We start from the raw sequence: 27,211 nt of genomic DNA on the forward strand, positions 1-27,211 counted from the left end.
TATAGGTGGGAGTGCTGAAAAGTTCCAGCCTTCTGAGTTCTTTTACAAGGCTTATAAAAACTGAAGGACCACTGCAATAAGTGTGTGAATCTGAGAGGGAAATATAAGAAGGGAATAAAATCATAATTAACTGATTCTCCTGTATTTTCTTTTACCCAAAGCCAGCAACTTCTCAGCACACCTGTAACATCTAGTGCTATGAAGGAGTCATCCCCGAAGCACAACACAGCAGCAAACTGGCGAACAAGCAAAACACATACATTGAGTATGTCGATAATGTTTACAACAATAGTGCTGTTCTTTATTCATAATTGAATTTAATCTTATGTATGCACTGCCATAACATACCAGCAAGTGGTTCTTACACTATTTGTAATTTAGTCATAGACAGGCAATTCGGTTTGGCCCTTGTTTAATTCAGGTATGTTATGTTGATAAGCCACAAAAATGGTAAAATATCAGTATCCATCACTCCTGAATGGGACTGGAGTTGAGTTGTCTTGTCTGCCTATGACTTTCAGGTGTTAAAACACCCAGCATTATGAACTGGCAAACAAGCAAAATACATACATTGAATATGGGTAGTCGATAATATTTATAACATTAGTGCTGCTCTTGATTTGTAATTAAATATACAGGGGTTGGACAAAATAATGGAAACACCTTAAAATTTCAAACAAATTTATTTTAATATGGGGTAGAACCGCCTTTGGCAGTAATTACAGCTTGAATTCTATAAGGTATGAACTCATAGAAAGTTTGAATTGTTTCCAAAGGAATTTTTGTCTATTCTTCAGCTAAAACAGTCTCTAGTTCTTGTAGTGATGATGGTGGAGGATATCGACTCCTTACTTATTTTTCTAAAGTTCACCATAAATGTTCAAAAATATTAAGATCTGGGGACTGTGGTGGCCAGATAGGATGTTCAACTTCACTTGAATGTTCCTCATGCCATTCAGTAACAACTTTAGCTGTGTGAATTGGTGCATTATCATCCTGAAAGATTGCGTTTCCCTCCTGAAACAGTTCCGCAACCATAGGATGAATTTGATCAGATAAAGTGCTTAAATAGTCTTGACTATTAATTCTGCCACGAAGGGAAACCATTGGGCCGGCGGATTTCCAAGATATAGCCCCCACCCCAGATCCTCCTTCATGTTTAACAGTTAGAAGAAGACAGTCTGGGTCAAATGCTTCTTTTGGCTGTCTCCACACGTATACTCAGTTGGTGGTTGGAAATAAGGTAAAGGATGACTCATCCGAGAAAATAACATTCTTCCACTGCTCTAGGGACCAATTCTGTTGGTCTTTACTCCACTCTAAGTGCTTTGCAACGTTAGTTTTTGAAAGTAATGGTTTTCTGATTGCAGCCCTCTTGTGAAATCTGGCTTTGTGCAGCTCCCGGCGAACAATTTTTGTGGAAACTGGGTTCTTGAGGTGGTCATTAAGCTCTGCAGTAATTCTGGGAGCTGTACTTTTGTGATCCTTTCTAACAATTTGCAAAAGAGTCCGATGGCCCCTATCTGAAAGTTTTGGTTGCCTTCCAGAGTTTTGTATTGATAAGGAGGTTTTTCCCTCTTTCTCAAAGGCTGTCATTAATTTTGAAACAGTACTTCTTGATACACCAAACATTTCAGCTGTTTTCGTTATGCCAGCACCTGTCATATGAGCACTAACAATTTGACCTCTTTGAAAGTCCGATAGATCTGTCATTTTAATGAATTTTAATTACCTTTTTCCGATGATATCTGCAAAGAAACAGCAATTCTAGCAAAACATATTAAGCAACACTAATTATAAATTAAAAAACAAAAATAAACAAGCTTTTGACGGTTTTATAGATATTTCAAAATTATGATGCTATCATACTAGGTGTTTCCATTACTTTGTACAACCCCTGTATATATATATATATATATATATATATATATATATATATATTACTGGGGAAGGTTGGTTTATGGGATTATCCGGATTTCCAATCCATAAAGGGTTTAACTTTATGGTGTATCGTCAGACCCCAAAACCTGTTGGCTTAAGACCTCTTAAAAATATAGAGGGGAAAACCTTATTACATTTTAAAGAGGTCTTAGGCCAACAGGTCTTGGGGTCTGATGATACATCATAAAGTTAAACCCTTTATGGATGGGAAACCCAGAGTAACCCCATAAATTGGCCTTCCCCAGTAAAAAAACATTGACTACTCTACTTCTTAAAGTGTGCTTCTTCTCCAGATATATGTTTTCTAAAAATGACACACACACACACACATATATAATTATAGTTTAAATTTGCAGAAAACAAAAGATTAAGACAGGTGAAGGAACAACAAGCAGGTGTATTAGTGTAATGCTCGGGAAGAATGGAAAAGTCTTGATGTTTTGAGCCTACTCTCTTCAACAAAGGATTGAGAGGAAAAAAAACAGAGAGAGAAAAAATGTGTAGGGATTACTGATATGTATAGTTGGCTGATGCTGCATCTTCCAGTTTCACAGTATATTGATTAATCATGTCTACTGCATAATATAGTTACTCTTGATATGCTATGTCTGAAAATAAGAAAGGTAAATCAAGAGGTGGCGAGCTGGCAGAAACGTTAGCATGCCAGGTGAAATGCTTAGCGGTACTTCGTCTGTCTTTACATTCTGAGTTCAAATTCTGCCGAGGTCGACTTTGCTTTTCATCCTTTCAGGGTCGATAAATTAAGTACCAGTTGCGTACTGGGGTTGATCTAATTGACTGCCCCCACCCTCTCCCAAAATTTCGCACCTTGTGCCTAGAGTAGAAAAGAAGATAGGTCAATCAAGACTGGAATGTTTTTTTTTTTTATCATAGAGCTCAATCAGGGCCAAATTGGGTTAAACATCAACAATCATATAAACCTGAAATAAAGGGTTAAAATGTTAAAGGACACAGGAAAGGCAGCATTGATTTGCTGAAGTGTTAGAGGTACCATTCTAAAGGATTACTTACACGTATACCGGTGCCATTATCTTGAATCTGTAATAACTTCAGGCCCCCTTGTTTAACTGTTACTTGAATACTAGTAGACTTGGCATCAATACTGGAAGAGAAAATAGAAGTAATGAGTCACAATTTCTTATCAAGAGACAGGAGCTCTAAGACAGTCCAGTATTATTGTCATTAAGTTTCTGATAGCTTTGGAGGCAATATTGATGTCAACCTATATAGGTACTTTTCCTTCACACAGGTTACACCATAACTTAATATTGAAGGTAGTGACTATGATTGGTATACACATACATACACACATAGTTGTATATTCATAACAACATGGCTCAAAAAAAAAACTTGCCTTTTTAAGTAGTAGGGTTGACCTAATTTGAGACCTCAAGAACCAATAAAGAGATTTCCTTGTTGGATTATTGTTTTTTTTAAGATTATCATCTTAAGAATTTGTGGGAGAGTTTGTAATTTTTTTTGCCAGTCAAACAACCCCTTAACCCTTTAGCTTTTAAACTGGCCATATGAAAGATCTGGTCTCTCATACCTACATTACAATGTCATTCTGAAAACTAAACAATCACATCATCAACATCTCAAAGCTACAAGGTAATGCATGACGAATAAATAAGAATCACATTTGATAAATTAATATGAATGCAAAAGAGTTAAAGGCTCTCCCATATTGGCTCATGCCTGGTATTCAATGTAATGTAAGTTGGAGGTAAACCCAACACAATCCAATGATAGCCCAAAATAAAATATGCACTTACCCATGTCCCGGTGGAGAATTTTCTCCAAGAGTTATTCCTGCAGTAAAAGCCCTTATAACATCCAATTAAACTCAAATATGATAAACATGACTATACACAAATATCTGTTTCTCAATGTTTAATTTACAGTTATTTTGTTTCTGTTTTCTTCACCTTTCCATAGACCTCATTCACTATTTCATGTTCTTCTGTACACTCTTTATATCTCTCTCTCTCTTCCACATAAATTTCTTTCTCTGTTACCATTATCATTTTTATTATTATTACTACTACTATTACTAAGGCAGCAAACTGGCAGAATCATTAGCACACTGGATAAAATGCTTAATGGTATTTCGCCCGTTGCTACATTCTGAGTTCAAATTCCACTGAGGTTGACTTTGCCTTTCACCCTTTTGGGGGTCGATGAAATAAGTACCAGTGAAACACTGGGGTTGATGTGATCAACTAGCCCCCTTCTCCTGATTTCAGGCCTTGTGCCTTTAGTAGAAAGGATTATTATTATTATTATTAAATGCAGTGAGCAGGCACAATTGTTAGCACGCCCGGTGAAATGCTTAGCGGTATTTCATCTGTCTTTATGCTCTGAGTTCAAATTTTGCTGAGGTTGACTTTGCTTTTCATCCTTTGGGGGTTAATAAATTAAGTACCAGTGGAGCACTAGGGTTGATGTAATTGACTTAATCCCTCCTCCAAAATACTGTAGGCCTTGTGTCTACAGTAGAAAGGATTATTATTATTAGAAGAGATGGAAGAGGGGAAGGAAGAAGAGAAGGAGGAGGAAGAGGGGAAGAAGAAAAAGGAGGAGAGGAGAATTAGGAGAAGAAAAAAACAGAGGAAGAAATACTTGTGAAGAGAGTCGACAAGTGTAAACAAAAGAAACATTGCCTCTTCCTCTTTTTGTTCAAATAATCTGGAAATAAATGTGCTTGTTCTTGTGTGTGTGGGCATGCTTGTTCCTCTTTTCTCTCATCAGAGACTCCCTCCCTCCCTCACTGGTGGTATCCTCTATCATACCTGCAACTTCCTCTCCATCTCTCCTGAGACAAATGCAACTAGTTTATCTGCCTACCTACTTAATCTAACATTGGCATATTGATATTGATATTCTACTTTCTATTTATCTATTTACTTATAACTGCAACTCTAGTAATGCTTAAATTTACAATTTTACAATGTCCATAATGCTTATACTCATAACACTGCTAACACCTACTCCTACCCCCAGTAGGGGGAACAATCTTAACACGCTTGAATGTTTGAATGATGACAGGTCAAAAGTGAAAACAGATGTAGCATGTCTATCAAATGAACACGAAACCTTCTTTTCAGGCACTAAATAACATCTCATCTCTCCATGCCTCCTCCCACATTCCTTTCCCAGTTTTTAGAGTTGGCACTGTCAATGTAGCACCACTGCTGCTATATTCCTGGTATGGCAACTGCAGGAGAAATACCTAGCCAAAGATAAACCCCTATACTTAGTTTTTGTTGACTTGGAGAAAGCCTTTGACAGGGTTCCCCGATCCCTTATCTAGTGGGCGATGCAGAAACTGGGGATTGACGAGTAGTTAATAAGAGCTGTACAGGGATGCTGTTAGTAAGGTAAGGGTTGGTAATGAGTATAGTGAAGAATTCCAGGTAAAAGTAGGGATTCACCAAGGATCAACCCTCATCCCTCTCTTATTCATCATAGTCCTCCAGGCAATAACAGAGGAATTCAAGACAGGTTGCCTCTGGGAGCTCCCCTATGCTGATGACCTTGCTCTCATAGCAGAATCACTACCAGAACTTGAGAAGAAAGTACCTTTGAATCATCGGGTGACATGCCGTGCTTGAGGATACCTATTGCGTCAAATGAAATCAAAATCAAAACCAAAAATCAAATCACAATCAATTGGAACTTGTAGTTGTGGCCAATGCCAGTGCCACCTAACTGGCTCTCATGCTGGTGGCACGCAATAAGCACCATTCATGCGTGGGTCATTACCAGCGCCACCTAATTGGCACCCTGTGCCAGTGACATGTAAAAAGCACCATCTGAACGTGGTCAATGCCAGTCCCCCTACCCCACCCTGACTGGTTTCTGTAGTATGTAAAAAGCACCATCCGAATGTAGCCGATGCCAGTCCACCCCACCTGCCCTGACTGGCTCCCATGCCGGTGGCACGTAAAAAGCACCTACTACACTCTCGGAGTGGTTGGCATTAGGAAGGGCATCCAGCTGTAGAAACATTACCAGATCAGATTGGAGCCTGGTGAAACCACCTGTCTTGCCAGTCCCCAGTCAAACCGTCCAACCCATGCCAGCATAAAAAACTGGCGTTAAACGTTAAATGATGATGATGATGATGATGATGATGATGATAGACATAACAGGGATTGCAGTTACAACCATGACAATATTTTTTACATTGTAAACTTATAAGCAAGACAAAACCAGAAGACTTTTTCTTCCCCACCTCCTATTATATTATGAGAGAGAGAGAGAGAGAGAAATGCTTTGGCTCATCATTTTCTTATTCTGAGAAAAGAAGTCCCCTCCACAAACTATTAAATTCCTTACTCCTTGTGGCAATGGAACTTAAACTTCCAGAACTTTCATTTATACTGCCAACACACCTTCACCCATTTCTTTGGGTCTTGGATTTTATCACAGGATTTGAAACTTATTTTTTTTAGGCACAGTGCATCTACAACTACTTTATTAAATGTGTCTTTGCTTTATTTGTTTAAGATGGTAGAGTGTGATATAAGAAATTTTTGGTTGCTGTTGCTTGTAGTTCCAAGTGACAGTGTAAAGGGTTACTTGTTGGCTTGAGTATTTTAATGTAGCAACTTGCTATAGAAAGGGGTTAAAAATGTGTGCATGCGTGTGAGTTTGCACATGTATATGTAGTTTATTATAAAGGTATCTAAAACTCAACATGATATATTACAATTCAAGAAATGCAGTTTGGAAGGCAGTTCATGCTACATACATGTAGCCACAAGAATTATTGTCACTGGTTGCAAAATCCATTGACAGGCAATTGTTTGAATTTTGTATAAATATCTATTTCTCATATCACACACACGCACATGCACGCGCGCACGCACACACACACACACACACACACACACACACACACACACACACACACACACACACACAAGCAAACATGTATTTAATGGTTTAATCAAAGGAGGAAGAGCATTGTCCAAACCTTTTTCAGAGTTTCCATAACTAAAGAGAAAGTGAAAGAGGAAGTTTTTCTCAAAGCAGAAACCTAGCCTGAAGGCTTGCAACAGAGTGGATTTGGCTAAAGACACAATGGGGGACAGGTGGGGGTATTAAATTGGTTGATTAGATACAGATATTAATTTGTTAAAATATCTGAAGAAAACCTTAGAAGTAAGTGTTTTGTTACTGAATAATCAAACATATTGATTTCTAACATTTGCACAAGGCCACAAATTCATAGCCAATTGTACTGACCACTGTACACGACTGGTATATATTTTGTCTTGATCAATGAAATGCAGAGTTAACACCTTGCTGCAATTTGAAACTGGGATATAAAAAAGACAGCAAAATAGTGCAAAGCATTTTATCTGATGCTCTGCTACTTCTGTCACCAGTTACCTTTATTTATTGTAAATACTAGAGACATTTTGATTTCAAGTTCTCAGCAGCTGATACAAACTGACTATAGGTGGGCAGTAATGTTGGCAACACAGCAGAAATTAATATGAAGAAGTGAACATTTTACAAGCAAACACAATGTGAAAATAAGCAATTTATCATAGATGATTAAATCTCATCAGCAGTTTCTATCATATCCTATGTTGACAGGATGTATTCAAGTTATGAAAAAAAAAAAAATGACTGGGGAACAAAGCTCACAGTAGCTAAATTGCTAGATATTCTAAGCAGATGTTCAGTCAACGAATTTATGTTTAATATCTTAAACCACACTTTACTATCTTAACTAAATCTTAAACTTTGTTTCATCCCCATAATCATTTTGTAAATTCCATCTTAAAAGAGATTTAATGGAAGATATACATAAGATATCAGAGATGTAGTTTTAAATAACATTTTATTTCCGTTAATATTTCAACTGGAGTACAACAGCCCAAAGGTAAATATTCAATGAATCACAACAAATGAGAACATAGTACATTTAAGATAAATGGACAACATTTAATAACGTTATATAAAGCAAAATCATTTAGGTTTTATTTGTATAGAAAACAAGCATGTATGTCGATATGAATATGTCTCTCTCTCTCTCTCTGAATGTTGTTCTCGAAATGTATGTCTGTCAATATGAATATAACTGAATGAGAATGCTCTTCTCATAATGTATGTCAATAGTAATGTCTGTAACATCAGGTGATGTGAATTTTTCTGTTGTCTCAGTTATATCTTTCCTCAACAACTGTCAGATGCAAAATGAGTAAAAATCTTCCTTGCTAAGTACTTTGTAGTTATGAACACGCATGACTTAGTTTACATCACCATTTCAGTTATATTTCAGGTGATGTCAAACTAAGGCATGTCCACAAACTTATTGGTGTATGAAAAGAACTGCTCCATTGGTGCTGACCTCAAGACTAAACCACAATAACAGCATTAAACTACTAGTTGACTTTGCAGTGTGACCCCCTACTGACTGTAGTAAAATCAGATATTCCTACCATTTATTTCTATTCTGCAAGGTAGACAGGGTCATTAAGAGTTAAGTGTGTTGGTCACTGACCTAATGTAATCTCAACGACATGATATGAATGGCCCCCCCCCCCCACCTCCAGCTAGTTATCTGGTAATCTAGTACTGTGTTTCTCAGAGAGTGTTCTGAGGAACAGAAGAATTCCACAGAAAAAAATGTTAAGTAAATTTAACAAAAATTTATTTTATACACAAAAAGGTATTCCCCATTTTCAAAATAAGTTATATGTTTTTATATGATGAGATGCATGATCACGTAGTTAAGTTTGCTTTACAACCATGTACTTTCAGGTTCATTCCTGCTGCATGGCAATGTGGGTAGGTGTCTCCTTTTATATAGCCTTAGGCTGACCAAATCCTTGTAAGTGGAAATGAAGACAGAAACCATAGGAAGCTCATTAACAAGGAGAGAAGCTAGGCATCAGGTGTACTTAGCTAAACTAGAAGCAGAAAGGAAGAGATCTGTATCTTTCTGTAATGTGAGGATCAGGGGCATAAGGTGTTATGTCAAAAAAACAAAACAAGATTGGAGAGAAGTATATCCAAGATGATAGAGACATGCTTACCCTTAATGCTGATGACAATAAAGAAGCATGGAAGTGCTATTATGAGACTTTGTTGAATGAAAAGAATGCATGGGATAAAGAGGGTACAGCAATTCAAATTGACAGCAGTATGATAGAGTGATTACAAAAATGAAAGTAGGGAAAACTCAGAGATAGTTGCTGAGATGCTCAAAATTTCTGGAGAGGTAGGATACATGCTAGTCACCTAAATAGTTAACCAGGTAATACAGGAAGATATCATAACCAGTGACTGATATAGCAGTATCATTGTAAACTGCTACAAGGGCAAGGGTTAGGGTTACAGGTTAGGGTTAGGGTTAGTGTTACAGAAAGAAAATTAGAGAGGCATCAAACTGGTGAACCAAACTATGAATGTCACAGATAGAGTGATAATATAAGTGATATCAAAAACAGATTTAGCTTGGATGTGATGCTGTTTAGATTTATGTATGGAAGAGGCATCAAAGATGCAATCTTCTGAGTGAAGCAGCTGCAAGAAAGGTAGCTTGCAAAGAGTAAACTTCTAACATTCATAGACTTGGAGAAAACTTTTGACTGAATGTCACACTTGATAATTTTGTGGTTACTAAAGAAAGTAGGTGTAGATGAATGGCTTGTGAGGGCTGTACAAGCTATGCACAAAAGTGCAGTTAATAAAGCAAGAGTCAATGATGTGTTCAGCAATGAATTTAATGTGGAGGTAGGCGTTCAACAAAGTTTGGTGCTCAATCTGATATATTCATCATAGTCCTGCAGGCCATCACAACAGAGTTGAAAATAGTCTCTCAAGAACTCCGATAAGCAGATGATCTAGCTCTCATAGTTGAATCTATAATAGAATTAGAGAAGAAATTCCAAACATAGAATTAAAACTAGAATTGAGAGGCTTCATAGTAAACTTAGCAAAGACTAAGATGTTAGCAAGTAGAAAAAATATAGGATCTTGATATCATAAGGAAATGGCTTTGTTTGATATGCAAAATAGGAGCAGGTAGAGATTTTATGTGCTGTACCAATTGTTAGCTGTAGAGATACAAGAGATATAGTAGAGTCACAGGTAGACTCACAGAGAAAACAGGCTTTCTATGATGCTGATGCACTGGAGCAACAAGTACTAAGAGCACACCAGAAACAGATTCTCTACAAATATCTGGCTGGGTCACTAGAAGTAGTTGATAGCTTCTGTAACCTAAGATGCATAATTAGCAGTGGTGGTGGTTGTTCAAAAGAGTAGTAGCTAGGATAACAAAAGACAAGAAATTATTCAGGGAGCTATTACCTCTGTTGGAAATAAAGGGCTTCTTGTCTGAGGGTGAAGTGCAGATGATATGAAACATGTTCTAATTGCTGTCAGATAGCTTTGAATGCTGAAGACTTGTAAAGGAACAAAGCTAACACATTCTGAATGTGAAATGTCAGAGTGCATGAATGTTAGAGTACAAATGATCTGAGAAAAAAAAAAAACTAGGTTAGCTGTAGAGTGCAGGAGAGAAGGCTATATTGGTATAGACATGTGATGCATATGGAGAATGAGTGCTTCATAAAGAAGTGCTGTGTGCATCAAGTAAGTGAAACCCATATTATTGCAAGTGAAACCTGTAAAGGGGGTTGAATACATAGGTATAATTTCCACAATGTCTTCAAAATTGTAAAAAGGTTCTGTGACAAAATAAGTTTGGAAGCCACTACTTATGTGTTCAATCCTTTCGACCATTGACACTTTCCAATTGTGAATGGAAGATAGTAAAGAGTAAAAATATAATAAATACAATTTTTGCTTAGTCATGGTCATGTGATTAAGAAGCTTCCTTTGCAACCACAAGGTTTTAGATTCAGTGACACTGTGCAACATCTTGGGCAAGTGTCTTCTACTGTAGTCATGGGCCAATCAATACCCTGTGAGTGAATTTTGTAGACAGAAACTTCATGGAAGTCCATTGTATAAATATATAAATTTATGTACTTATGTGTGTGTGTGTGTGTGTGTATGTCAACCACTTGACAACCCTTGTTGGTTGGTTTATGTTCACATAACTTACTAGGTCAGCAAAAGAGAGTGATAGACTAAGTACCAGACTCATAAAGATAAATGAGAACTGATATTGATTTGTTTGACAAAAAGCTTTCTAGGTGGTACCCCAGCATGACTGCAGTCCCATGACTGAAACAAATAAAAAATAAAAGATGACAAAAGACTAGTAATTAGAAATGCTCATTAGGGGTTATTTTTGTTGCCTCATCATCAAGAAGAAAAGTGGTAGACCATGGCCTGATGTCAAGGATTTATTATTATTAACATTATCACATCACCAAATAGTTTCAGTGTTGTTTATGGTTTTTGTTTACATTTAGCTATGTCACTCTGCTGGCAATATAACATCAATTAATTCTCTTCCTGACATTCATTGAAATGTAGTTAGGCTTTTATTGGATAAAAACGGATTTAATTTTTATGACAGAATACTAAGAAGGCATTGCAAGTGAGAGGTATTGACCAATCAATGGTCTGACAATGCCCCGCCTGAATTTCATGCAGTGAGATTTATTGTGAGATAATGGTTTGATATGGTTTATCTTTATAAATCACTCAAGATTAAATATAAAACATAGAAAAAAAAAGTTATATATATATATAAAAAAAGGATATTAGGATTAGGTGGAATTTGAAATGATGAAATTCTGGGGAGAAAAAGGAACTGTCAGATGAGTAGTTACAAAGCAGAATCTGACTGTAATGACATGGTTCTTAAACTGACAAAAAACCAGCCTCTACACAGACACAGATACATACACACACACAACAAGTGAAATTCCACCTCCGTTTGTTATTATTATGAAAATAAAACAAAGTTTGCATTCATATAATTCTTTTTTTTTTTTGCCATGATATTGGACAAGCTGAAAATGTTTAAAACCACGTAATTTCTATTAAAAACAGCATTTTGTTGGTCTTTTGTTTCTCAATACTCACAGACCCCCTCGCTTCTCCTCATAGAAAACACTGTATTTGGTGGACATGTTAGCTGGTGAATAATCCTATAAAATTTTGTCTTTTACTTTATATCTGTCTTCTTGCACCAGTCATTAGATGTCTGGGAAAGGTCTCTTTAATCATTCTGACTCCCAAGTTAAAACTTTCATCATCATCATCATCATCACCATCACCATCACCATCACCACCACCACCACCACCACCATCATCATTTAGCACCCATTTTCCATGCTGCTGGAATAGGTCAGATAGTTTTATTGGAACTGGTAAGCCAGAGAGCTGCACCAGGCTCCAGTCTTTTTTGGCTTGGTTTCTATGAATGGATGCCCTTCCTAATGCCAATCACTCCACAGTGTAGTGGGTGCTTTTAACGTGTCACTGGCATGGGTGCTTTTTACATTTCACCAGCACTGGCCACAACTATGATTTCACTAGGCTTAATGTGTCTTCTCAGGTACAGCAAATTGTCAACAGTCTCAGTTACTTGTCATTGCCTCCATGAGACTCAACATCCGAAGATCATATTTCAGCACCTCATCCCATTTCTTCCTGGGTCTACTTCTTCCACAGGTTCCCACCACAGTTAGGGATCAGCACTTCTTTATGCAGCTGTCCAAAAAACAAAATCTGCAACAGCATTTGAGCATTGTTTTAAAATTCATTTTTTTCAGTACTGTCTTAAGGCACGAGCAAACTGAGCAGTTACCTGTGAGACTGACAGGTCTGAGGGTGCAACTGATGTACGTAAGCTGTGGCTTGCTATCAATAAATAAATACTAGAGGCACCCCCACCACCATGCACTGAATTACCATAGGAGGTGGCGGCCTATAATGCTGTTAAGACAGCCCTGCTTTTATTTCCTAGAAGTCAAAGAGCAAAACAAAACTATCAAGTAAGGCAGTACAAAAAAATCCTTATGATTACAACTAAAACCCATAAGTTGATGTGGGACATAAACACACCAACACCAGTTCTCAAAATGGTGGTGGTGGTGGGGGGAGGGCAAATCCACACAAAAATACTTGTGGTTTCAAGTGGTGAGGCACTGAAACAACTGTAACCAATATCAAACTTATGCCATTTTGGTATCTTCATTCCTGTCTTCTTCTTCTACTACTACTCACCACCACTACAACTACTACTATTACTACTACTGCTACTACTACTACTACTACTACTACTACTACTACTATGCTGCCATCATCACTATCATCATCATCATCACCAAACAGAATTATCAAATAAGGCAGGAAAGAAATCCTTGTCTACAACTAAAACCCACAAGCTGATGTCTCCATCTTATCAAACATTAGTTCTTTCCACATCAAACTTTACCTCATCCATTTTATCCATCTCATTATCTTTTATCTTTTACATGTTTCATTCATTAGACTGTGGCCATGCTGGGGCACTGCCTGGAAGATTTTTTTAGTTGAATGAATTGACCCATTTTTTTTGTTAATCCTGGAACTTATTCTATCAGTCTCTTTTGCTGAACTGCTAAGTTATGGGATGTAAACACACCAACACTAGCCAAGTGGTGGTGGGTATAAACACACACACACACACACAATAGGCTTCTTTCAGTTTCTGTCAACCAAATCCACTCACGAGGCTTTGCTCAACCTAAGGCTATAGTAGATGAAACTCACTTAAGGTACCATGGAGTGAGACTGAACCCGGAACCATGTGGTTGTGGAGCAAGCTTCTTACCACACAGCCACGTCTGTGCCTTTCACATTATCTTTCTTAAACACCTCTCTATAAATCAAATTTTTCATGTGAAAAGTACCACCTCTCCAATTTCAGGTCAGTGGAAGATATATAGCATAATATAGTCCAGATTATACAATGCCTTGAACCAAATGAGATAGTCATGGCTGTTGTATATTTGATCATATGTTTGCTCAGTGAGGAGTAACCTAGGGTTAAATAACAACAATAATGATGACAGTGATGGTAACAATGTTATCTACAACAATGATGACAACAATAACCATTTGCACACATTCTCTTAGTTTCTGTTACTGAAATTAAAAATCTAGGTGCCCTCACTCTTACATATGTCCTTCTAATTGTTATCTTATGAACAATTTATCTACTGTTTATCCTACAACTGCAATCCTCTATGATATTCCTGCCTAGCAGAAATGCAGGCTGAACATCAGCAGCATCCATATCCTCAGCCTAGTCTGAGAAAGGATGGGCCACTGGTTCTCTCCAGACTAAACTATAAAAATAAACTCCACAAAAAGCAAAAAGAAAAACAATAAATGAAATTGAAATGAAAAATTTTGATAATTTAAACAAATAAATAATGAAAATCAAATAAAAAAATAAACAACAATAAAATTTGTAAACCTACATCAAACAAAATACAAACGAAATACAAAACTGAATTGAATAAAACAAAAAGAAAGACATGAAAAACAACACAGCCAGACCTTCGACACATTTTAAAGATTTCCTAATAAAGCCAACCGTTGCTTTTTCCAAACAAAATATTGATTTCTTTGGATTTGGCACAAGAGCAACTTTTGTAAAGGGAAGGATAGAGTCAATTGAATCAGCTCAAGTATATTAAAGATACTTATTTTATTGACTCCAAGCAAATGAAAAGACAAAGCTCATTGTATTCAGAATAGAGAGGAAAACTGATTTTATCTAATGCACAGCCAACTAACTAACTGAGGATTTTACTTTTGTGCTAAACATGTCTTATTTATTTGGAATGAAACTCCTGTAGCAACATACACTGTAAAAGCCAATACTTTATTCCATTGTTTTATTTCTAGATCTATGTTACAAGGTAAGTAGTGTAACCAAACCTTTGAGTTGAATCTACTGGGTCCACACTGCTGCAAGCATTTGGGCCAGGCTTTTATTCTAATGAAAATGACTCTGCATCCAACAAGTAGTCTTGGTGACCCCTGTAAAAGGTTGTAGCTGTTGTCCTTTTTTATCTGACTAAGGCATCAAGATCATTGTTTTAATGATCACATAGATGCAAAGAGAATTGGTTATGACATTCTTTGCAACTATCACATGTTGTCAAGGTCAAGAAACAGTAACACACACACACACACACACACACACATAAATACACAATAGGCTTCTTTCAGTTTTCATCTACAAACTCTACTGACAAGGCTTTGTCTGGCCCAAGGCTATAGTACAAGACACTTGCCCAAAGTACCATGCAGTGGGACTGAACCTGGAACCATGTGGTTGGGAAGCAAGCTTCTAACCACACAGCCATGCCTGCACCTATATATATATATATATATATATATATATATATATATATATATATATATACACACACACACACACACACACACACACACACATATATAGGTGCAGGCATGGCATATATAAAATAAATTAAAGAAGGAAAATGCACACACTTTACATAGTTTTAATATAATTTTTAATATATTGACCAGTTTCGCTTTCGCTATTCTTGAAATTAAGATTTAATTATATAAATACGTATTTTCTTAAAAAGAAATTTTTGGGTCTATGCTGTGTGTGATATTTTTGAGTGAATGATTCAAACAGTAGAAAAACTTCAGAACAATTATTTCCTACCTGATGACACATACTATTGTCAAAATTACAGAATTGCGATGGGAATGAAAGCAGCCCATTCTTGTGAACCCATTTTACCATGACAAAAGAGAAAACTGGAAAAGATACCTGAATGACTGTTTTATCATTTGGAAGGAGATCATTGATAAACTCTTGGACATCAAATTAACACTAAATGATATAAATAGTAACATTCAGTTCACAATGGAATATAACAAAGAACAGCTCCCATTTTTGGACATCATGATAAAAAAAGTCAACAATCAAATTATTACTGACATCTATCATAAACCAATGGACTCAAAACAATATCTCCTCTTTAGTTCATGCCACTCAAAACACATCAAAATAAATATCCCCTTTAATTTGGCAAAAAGGATTTGCACAATAGTGTCTGATAGAACTACTCAGGACCTTCGACTTCAAGACCTCAAAACAACACTAACTGAAAGACAATATCCACCCTCAGTTATAGACGAGGGAATTAAACGTGCCAAAAAATTAAACATAAAAACACTAAGGTCAACAAAGCATAACACCACACCTCATCTCAAAACACTAGTGTTTATATCAACCCACAACCCTAGAAGCAGTGAGGCATACAACACTATCATGCAAAATCTTCCTTTACTAACTGGTAATCCAAAAATGAACAACATCCTGAAAACACATAAACTCATCAAATGTAAAAAGCAACACAAATCGCTAAAGAGACTTCTAACAAATGTGAAGCTTTACAAAACAACCACAAAACTAATGGTTAAAAATGCGGACGCCCAAACTGTGGAACATGCCCCAACCTACTTGAAGGCTTGGATTTCCTTTTCAAACAAGGAGAGAGGTTCACAATTAAAACCAGTTTCAATTGTGCCCCTGAGAACCTAATTTATGTAATAACCTGCTTGGATTGTGAACAACACTATATTGGACAGAGGAGTATGACTTTGAGACAGAGAACCACTCTACATAAAGAGCAGATCTGGTTCCCACAATACAGACAAATTCCTCTAAGTGAACACATAAAGAAATGTGCCGGTCCATCAAACCAAATTTCACATGCAAACATACAATTTCTCAACAAGAATGTCTAAATAAACTTTTTTCATCCAAAAATACAGAATGCATCTAAATATACACGCACAACTAACTTTGATCTCTTAATTTAATCCTGTTTTTCTAACTCTATTCCCCCCCCCCTTTTTTTCCTCTTCCCTCTTCCCCCCTTTCTTTCTGTTTGGATTTTGGCCATTAATATTATAGTTTTACCCATAAATAATACCACCCCACATTAATTTATATCTTATTTTAACTGGATATGTTTATCTTGTTCTAATTATTATTGTTCCCTATAGTTTTGAACTTAGTAGTTCAGTGCTTCATTGTATTATTCTATTTATACTGTAGAATAGATATATTTCTTTAATACCTTGACCTTAATTTCCTTACCTCAAATTTTTTCCAAATTCTTACCACTCCTTAGGGTATTGCCTTTCCATTTCCTTTTTTTTTTTTTTCTTTCTCTCATACTTGATTTACCCCTAACCTACTGTCCACCACTACTTAACCTGCCTTCCTCTAAATTTGAAATTACTACTATCCCTCCAATTAGATTTTAAATTCTTGTTTGATTCACTTGTCTGTGAAACAGCAGCATAGTCGAGATGTGTTTTCTTCTCTTACTCTTGTTTTTTGCAAACATATTCAAAATGACTTTCTAAAATGAAATTCCTTTATGCAGCTGAGGAGTACATTTTCATTGTATTTTCTGTAGTGTTATTACTACATGAATAAATGGAGCTTGTACGAAACATACGTACTGCTATAACCTATTGAATTTTTGTTGCTTAACTTCAAATTTTATTCACCAAATCTCTTGATTTTGTTTTTGGTTTTTATCCAACCAAATTCTGGTGCCTCAAACATTTTAAGTACCACATTTAATTTTTTGATTAAATCTATATTATTATATATACATATATATATGCATACATACATATATATATATACATATATATATATATATATATATATATACATACACATACACACACACACATATATATATATATACACACACACACACACATATATATATACACATACATATATACACATATATACATACATATATATATACATACATATATACATACATGTGTATGTGTGTGTATATATATATATATGTATATATATATATATATGTATATATATATATATACGTATATATATATATATATATACGTATATATATATATGTATATATATATTTATATATACATATATATACATACATACACACACACACACACACACACACACACATATATATATATATACTCTTTTACTTGTTTCAGTCATTTGACTGTAGCCATGCTGGAGCACCGCCTTTAGTTGAACTGTTAAGTTATGGGGATGTAAACACACCACCATCGGTTGTCAAGCAATGTTGGGGGGACAAACACAGACATACAAACATACATATATATATATACATACGACGGGCTTCTTTCAGTTTCCGTCTACCAAATCCATGTACAAGGCTTTGGTTAGCCTGAGGCTATAGTAGAAGACACTTGACCAAGGTGCCACGCAGTGGGACTGAACCCGGAACCATGTGGTTCGTAAGCAAGCTACTTACCACACAAGTCCCAAAATTTAAACAGTAACATAAATGAATAAATGAAAAATTCACACATAAGACAGGATGTTGCTAATTCCTCATCAGTTATTGACCAAAATATCTTTACAATTTCACACCTGTAACAATAATATTGTTCATTTTTGGTGGCATCAGCTGCTGGAAATAGTAAACAAATGCTGGGGATAGTGACAAAAAGAAATACGATACAAATGTGAATAGTCAAACAAAATAAAATATATATATATATCATCATCATCATCATCGTTTAACATCTGTGTTCCATACTGGCATGAGTTGGTATGTATTTATGTTGTGTCTAGGGAGAGTCATTATGCCAATATAATTAACACACATTCTGGTTCAATTCCACTTATTTATTATTAGTCAATTAGTTAAATATCCAGTTGTTTAGTTTTTGTTTGTCAAAGTTCTTTCATTGCTACTTTCAACCTTTTTAATGAGTCATTGAAAAGGTTGCAAATAATAATGAAAAGGCTTTGATAAACAAATACAAAACAATCAGATATCTAATGAGTGGAATTGAACCAGTGTGTGTGTTAATTATATTGGCATAATGACTCTCCCTAGACACAACAAAGTTTGTTTCAACACACAAATCTACATAAAGAATCTTGCAGACCTGATACAAAAATGAAGTATGTATTTATGTATGAAGGTGCATGGTTCAGTGATATTAGCATCGAGTTCACAGTCATGAAATAATTCGTTCAATGCCCAGATTGGGCCGTGTGTTGTGTTCTTGAGCAAGACACTTTATTTCACGTTGCTCCTGTTTACTCAGCTGTAGGAATGAGTAGCAACGTCACTGGTGCCAAACTATATCAGCCTTTGCCTTTCCCTTGGACAACATTGGTGGCATGGAGAGAGGAAACTGGTATGTATGGGCAACTGCTGAACTTCCATAAACTACCTTGCCCAGACTTGTGCTTTGGAGGGTAACTTTCTAGGTGCAATCCCATGGTCATTCATGACTGAAGGGGGTCTTTATCCTTACCCTTTACGTATATAAAATCAGTATCATCATTTAACATTAGGATTTCATACTAGTATGGGTTGAAAGGTTTGACAGAGGACTGTCAATGAGCCAGAGGACTGTGCTGAGCTCTAATGTCTGCTTTGCTAAGGTTTCTGTAGCTGGATGTCATTCCGAACACCATTACTATTGTTTTCTTTAATAACCTTTGTAATATTATTGGAATCATTATTCCCTTTATTATTACTGTTTTGGTGGCTCTGAATATATAAGCAATGGTAAATATCCTTTGCACATATCATATATGACAGATGGGTTTGGTTTGGTAAGTGTCCTATGAGGTATCATCCCTCATTATTTCAATCACGCATAATTGTGCAATGTGGTTTGAAGTGGAGAGGCACTGAAACAATTGTAACCAATATCAAACTTAAGCCATACTAGTGTCTTCATCATCATTCTTGTCTTATACTACTACTACTACTACTACATCATCCTCATCAACGACAACAATGACATTAGCCAGAGAGCTGCACCAGGTACTATTTTGGCTTGGTTTCTACAGCTGGATGCCCTTTCTAATTGTCAACCTCTTTACAGAGTGTACTTGGTGTCTTTTATGTGCCACCACCATGGGTGCCCTTCATGTGTCACTGGCACTGATCACAACCATGACTTCACTTAGCATGATGTGTCTTTTCAAGCATAGCAAATTGCCAGAGCACAACTTATTCTATCAATGACAGGTATCTAGGTCTCCTACACCAAAGAACTACATTAGATACCAGTCTTAACATGTAGATAATCAAGAATTTGTATCAAATGTTGCATAACCAATATTCTGAGGTTTTACAAAATCCAAATGACATTACATTATATATGTGTGCATGTAAGTGTGTGTGTTGTGTATTTGTTCATTCATATTACTCAGGTATTGTCTTACAGCCAAATGTGCTTCCTATCTCTAATATTGCCCCCCCCCCACTTTTATATAGTTTCTCTCTTTCAAATTCACAAAACATTGGTTTATGGAAGAAAATACTTGCTCAAGGAGCTGCAAAATGGGACTGATCCTCAAATCATATTGGTGAAAAGCAAACCTCTTAAGCACACATCCATGCTTACCCCTATATATATATACCGGAGTAAGCACAAAATGTGCAACAAGGTGGAAAAAAGAGTACTCAAATACCAGAGGTAGAGTAATATGCTTTATTTAAAAGCAGCAGAAATATAACAAAAGACTGTTACTCAGAGTTTCACTTCCCGTTCATCGGACAATATATATATTGTTATATTTTGGGATGTTTTTTTTTTTGCCAAATAATCACATGCATTATATATTCATTCTTCACTTCCAGCTTTATTATTATTGTTCTAATTTTAAGTTCATTGTGTGGAAATCTTTTGTCGCACGTCTTGTGACCTCTATAGTGACTCCCCATCTCATGTGTGTCAAATGATGGTGGGGGGACAAACACAGACACACAAACATATATAAATATATATATATATGACAGGCTTCTTTAGTTTCCGTTTACCAAATCCACTCACAAGACTTTGGTCAGCCCGAGGCTATAGAAGAAGAAACTTGGTTGGCAAGCAAGGTACTTACCAATAATATATGTATGTATGTATGTGTATGTGTGTGTGTATACACATATAGACCCCCACCACATATATATATATATATACTTTATATGCATAGTTGCAGGCATGATTGCATGATTAAAAAGTTTGCTTTTTAACCTTGTTACTACACGTAACCCTCCAGAAGGTTACAGTTTTCCTATCTTTGGTGTAAGCTTTTAGTTCCTTTTCTCCTTCTAATAATAGAAACATCATCATTATCATCAACAGCAAAAACTTCACTATCATCATATATCATGGTCATCCTCTGCCTCCTCCTCCTCCTCATCAGCAACAATTACAAGAACAACAATACTAACAAATTCTTACATTGGCAAGGCAAGGAGGTAAGAGGCGAAATGAGTATAGTCAGTCGACTCATTCCTTCCACTCCAAAATAAATGACTGATACATATTGTATTAATCCAGGAGGGATTAAAAGCCAAAGTAAAATTATTATTATTAGTAGTAGTAGTAGTAATAAAGTGGTGAGTTGGCAGAATCATTAACATGCCGGGCAAAATGCTTGACAGTACTTCATACATCTTTACATTCTGAGTTCAAATTCGGCTGAGGTTGACTTTGCCTTTCATCCTTTCAGGGTCAATAAAATGAGTATTAGTTGAGCACTGGGGTCAATGTAATCGACTTACTCCTTCCCTGAAATTGCTGGCCTTGTGCTAAAACTGGAAACCAGCATTTCATCTGTCTGTCTTTATATTCTGAGTTCAAATTTTCCTGAGGTTAACTTTGCCTTTCATCCTTTCAGGGTCGATAAAATAAGTACCAGTTGAACACTAGAAGTTAATGTAATTAACTTAACTACTTCCCTGAAATTGCTGGCCTTGTGCCAAAATTTGAAACCAAATCACTAGTAGTAGTGCTAGCTGCACTAATAGCTATTATTGCTATAGCATCATCATCAATAGTAGTAGGAGTTATAGTTATTAGTTTTCTCCCCCACCCCCCTCTCTCTTTCTCTCTTTCTATCACTCTTTCCCCTAATTCTTAATTATAAACAAACTCAGCAAGTGAGCGTCAGCAGGAGCAGCAACGAAGGAAGTACTTATCTAATTGCGGAACTGTTTTTTGACTGTCACGCACAACAGACCTACAAACACCAAACACACTTTAGTATTGATTAGCAACTTGATATATCAAACACAACCTATATGATATATCAGCCGACCGTAACAGATACCACCAAGCTGCTTACAGCCCTGCATCTTAAGTTCAAAGTGTGTCTTTTGATTCAGCAAGGATTCTGCAATGCTCCCTTTACCTCCGAGAGAAAAAAATAATAAATAAATTAATTTATTACCAGCCATTCCCCACCACTTTCTGCCTTGGCCCCATTGCTTTGCCAATACTGCTTCCTTCGGTTTATGCCATGCTGCTCATTACTATGACGGCGGTGAATTCTCATTTGCAATTTGATTTTATATTGAACTGGATTCAATCAGGTCACAACAGCATGTTTTCGATGTTCGACTTTCTTTAAAAAAATTACTCAAGTGAAAGGTGCCATTCATCTCTACATGTCCCACTTGCTTATTAATTAATTACCTGGATTACACCCCACTCCCTATGTATATTATGTATATATGTGTGTACATATAGACATCTATATAAAACACACACACACACACACAAGATTAAAGGACGATTTAGCAAGTATAAAAATTGCAAACATTATTAACTGAAGAAAATACTCATTAAAGTATTCACATGTTATTAATAAATGAATTGAAAGTGACTTCGAAGTTTCACTACTGGTTAGTATTACATATATATGTATACACACACACACACACACACACATATAGTTGCTATTATGCTAAAATGTCAAATGTCCAAATTTGGTCAAATGTGTACTTTTCAATATTTATTTTTGCTTGCAATAACTGGTTCTTTTGCTCAAACTATATCTACAGCTGCTTCAGATGCCAAGATATCACAAATTGTCCAAGTGTAATACAGTTCTGCTATGGAATGGTGAAACTATTTTTTCATTTTCTGACAAAGTAACGTTTTGGACTTATGACACTTGCATAATAGCAACGATACATATAAATGCACACACACACACAGATATATATATAACAAATTAAATGGGTGGCTTATTAGCAATTTGAACCTAAAGGCAAATTTAATAGAGGTCACAAAAATGACAGAGGGTACTGACCAGCACCAGCTATTGCTAGGAACAAAATAACTCAAAATCCACAAAAGCACTTGTCAGTCATTAAGACAGTGCTTTTGAGTTGTTTTAACTCTTGTTTCTAGCAATAGCTGGTGCTGGTCAGTACCCTCTGTCACTTTTGTGACCTCTATTAAATATATATATATATATATATATATATATATATATATATATATATACACACATATCTATCTACCTACATATCACACACACACACATAGTCTATATGTGCAGTCATACAAAAAACACATTCAAAGTGACTGCACACATATATACAAGCAGTACATATACACACACGTTTCTTACTTCACAGACACATTTATACTCATACAGTTCTCTCTCTCTCTTTCTCACCCACGAGTGTACACATATGTGTGCACACACACAACAACAAGCTTCTCTCAGTTTTGCAATACTTTGTACAACTCTTTACATGCCAAGTAGCAATTCTGACTGAGAGTTTCACTTTGCTTGTAAATAAATAGTGTGTGTGATTGTGTGTGTGCATGTGTCTGTGTGTGTGTGTGTGTGTGTGCACATGTAAATATATATATAATTACACATTATATTGTACATTAATGGTTAAGATTTTATATCACATAAAAACATTTATGATCTCCAATATAAGACAGAAAGAAAACAAAACCTTGAAAGTAATCACCTGGAAAGGCAGATATAAGGTACTTTGGGAGAACCTCTTCTCTTTTGTTCCTAGATTAGCACTTTATACACACACACACACACACACACAGAGAAAACAACATACATACTTATGCACATAAATATACATATGTATGCATGTATATCTTACATTTAATTACAAGAACTTAACAACACAGCTGTCAAGTTTCTCATAGCTCCTTGGGGTAAAAGTCAACAGAAATGGTTTGTTGAAAAAGAAAATGTGTTGGATGTTATAGCTACTCCTGTTTGACAAACTGGGAAACAAGAGAAGCAATTTTTTTCTAACAAACGGGCACCAGAAAATGAACACAGAGCTTCTATCTCACTGACAGACTTGATGAGCTTTTCCAAGTCTCACTCTATATCTTCACTTGCAGACACAATTCTTCATAGATACATTAACCAATGTGATTTATGATTATGACAGATTCATAGTTATTACTTTGAATTTTCATGATCTCTGTCTTCTTCAGCTATAACCCTCAGACTGATTTTTAATGATAACACTGTTAGTTTATCTGATTTTCATAATTACTTCTCTTAGCCTGTTTGTTTTTTTCTTTTGCCTAAGCAGAACATTCTGGGTGTCTGACACAAAGGGTAGATTCTCTTGCACCTGCTTTGTACTCATTGCATGCCTACTCTTTTGAACTGCATAGATTTAAGCATTACCTGTTCAAATGTTATCAACATAATCACAATTAATAATAGACATCAGTAGTTCAACCTAACATTTAATATAACCCTTTTGATACCAACCAACCTGAAATTTCCTCATGCTCTATGAAAAAACTTCCCATCTTAATGTGATCTAAATTGAAATCTCCATTGTAATCTTATGCTAATTTAAGTTCCAAGTACTAGTTAATTATGACAAAATTATTTTACTAAACTCTTTATTATATTTGAAGTTAATTGAAATGCAGACAATGTATTTTAATAGAAAAATAGTAACAATAGGGTTAAAAGATTCTGAGAATCTTTTATTATGTATTTCTTGACAATAGGTTTCTTTGTATAGCTTTTGAATGACATTAACGAAAATGTTGGAACAGATCTCAACTCACTTTCCTGCCAGTACAATCAAAGACATTTTTGAAGTCAATGAAGAGTTGAAAAGACTGAGACATTGGTCCTCTCAAGAAAGTCTTCCCAGTGCAGTCTGCATGTTAGTGGAAACATATACGAGGCAAGTGGATAAGTTTAAGTATCTTGGGACCATATTTATGTATGATGAGAGGTAGGAGGCTGAACTAGATGCTAGATTAATGCACCAGTTTCAGCATTTGAGAGGATAAAAAAGCCAATTTGGTTTTGTGCGTATCCTCACCTATGGTCACGAATGTTGAGTAATAATCGAAAAAGTATGACTGCAAATACAAGTGGCCAAAATGGGGTTCCTCTAAAGCAGTGGTTCCGAAAGTGGGCAGTACTGTGCCTCCTGGGAGCAGTGGAAATTCCATGGTGGCGTCGAAGAAAAGTTGGGCAATAATGGAGCACTCTGCCTTGTGCTCACACTCCACTCTCTCAGTACAAAAGGCAGTCAGTAGATGTAGTCTTCTTCAAGTGCTTTGGGTGTGATTCCATCTAGGTCTGCTACTTTCCATTTTATAGCATGTCTCCTTTTAAATATTCTATAGAACTTATGGCTAGATTGAAAATGTTTAGAAACTAATTTTAAGAATTCCCTACCTATATGCGGGGTTAAACTACAAAACTTACCTAGTTCTAGTTCTACATAGCCTATTATTGCTAGAATTTACTTGATTATACTGGATCTTCTCCAAAAATCCACTTTTCCTTAATGCATTGTTGTAATATGGCACAGCATTTTGAAATGCTGTCTCATCCAAAGGAATTGATGATATTCGCCTTCCTATATTACTAACTAAGTTCTTAAGAATTACGGGTAGATGATTAGATTCTTTGCTAATATTATAACATAGCTTTTCATTGGGATTACAGTGGGGTCTAAATTTATCTAATTGTAAATCTAAGTTGATATAAAAAAAATCTATGCTTTTAAGGTTACTTTCTATTGTAATCTGTAAGCCCATTGGTTGGAAGAAAGTAATCAGATTCTTCGTAAGTTTATCTAACTCATGGCCATTTAAATTATGGGTGACTATAAGACTGTCATCCCTGTATAATCCTGCATCTATAAAAGGGAATTCTAGATGCAAAATATAAGCTCCTATGAGCATATATATATATATCTCTGCCCCATATTATGCTCCCATCGGTACATTGAAAAGAGAATCCTCACTCTTTTTGACCCAGGTGGAATCCCCGTAAAAAAAGAAGGGATTTCCTTGCATGCAGGATAATATCTATTTCTGAGTTATCGATGGTGACATAGTTTGGCAAAGTCTAATGCTTTTAGAAGCACAGGCTTAGATATCAACAGGTAAAATTCAACAACATCAAATTGCGTAAATTTGCAGCTATGCTTATGGCTAATCCCTTTGAACCAATTTATCACTGACTTGCTATTCTCCCAAACCTGTAAATTTAATTCACTATTTAACTTGCTTAAAATACGATCTAAAATATATTTGCTAAAAATACCTATTTCAGTTTTACCTGGGTTAATTAGTCTACATTTAGGGTTTCTATTGAAATTAGCTTTGTGATCTTTAAGGGTAATAAAGGGTTGGTGTGGGGTGAGATATTCTAGCCTATCACTAACTTTAAGGTTGTTAGCAATTCTTCTTGCCTCCAAATTCACCACTTTATATAAGTTTGTGTTACCTTTTTTGTAGGTGTCTGCAATGCTGTTCAACTTTGTAATGCTTTGTCAACCGGGTGTCTTATCAGAGTTCTTTATGTCTCTAATTTGTTCCTTCATATCTCTCTGGAGATGGTTGTTGAATTTGCGGAATTGAATTTCACTAATAAGCCCAAAAAGGTCTTTTTCAAAGGCTTCCAATTCCGAAATAGGTGGTGGATTTTTAGAAGATTTAAGTCCATATTTGCTTCTGTTAGATTTCTGCTTTGTATCATGTGTGTGTATATATATATATATATATATATATATATATATATATATATATACAGGAAAATAAAAAATAATAATAAGGCAGAATGCTAAACTGAAAGCATATTTTAATATAGATGTGTATAAGGAGGATTAAAAAGGATTTCTAACTGGCTTTCATTGCATGGCAAATTTTCAAGAAGAGGGAGAATGAAAATAATGTTTTTTACAAAAATATATAAAAAAATAAATATACCAATACATTATATTGTCTTTGAGCTTTTAAAGTTCAATGGTAATCCATGTAGATAATTTTTAGAAAGATTAGGATGCATGTAATTAAGAACAGTGTTGTGTTTAAAAAAGGCTGAGAGTTTATGTGTTAAACAGGAAGTGTGGTGTCAAAACAGGAAGTGTGTGTGTAAGGGAAGACAATTCTGTGGGTTTTATACTCTTTAGTTGGAGTTCTGGACTCTTTGTCA

General features: G+C 35.7%; 1 protein-coding gene across 4 annotated transcripts in view; it reads right to left on the bottom strand.

The window, feature by feature from the left end:
- The window catches only part of LOC106870854 (DNA mismatch repair protein Mlh1), a 183,456-nt gene that overhangs the window by 71,713 nt on the left and 84,532 nt on the right, over nt 1-27,211 (bottom strand). Inside the window, exons 1-2 of one of the 4 annotated variants that reach the window (XM_089357313.1) lie at nt 23,730-23,798; nt 2,974-3,064 (exon numbers count right to left, since the gene is read on the bottom strand). The gene's annotated coding sequence lies outside the window, so the exon portion shown is untranslated. Of the gene's footprint in view, nt 1-2,973; nt 3,185-23,729; nt 23,799-27,211 lie in introns of those variants that run through there. The other 3 variants (XM_089357300.1, XM_089357305.1, XM_089357314.1) reach the window with 3 other exon arrangements.

The sequence above is a fragment of the Octopus bimaculoides genome, chromosome 1 (assembly GCF_046866305.1).
Source record: "Octopus bimaculoides isolate indiv1 chromosome 1, ASM4686630v1, whole genome shotgun sequence".
NCBI lineage: Eukaryota > Metazoa > Mollusca > Cephalopoda > Octopoda > Octopodidae > Octopus > Octopus bimaculoides.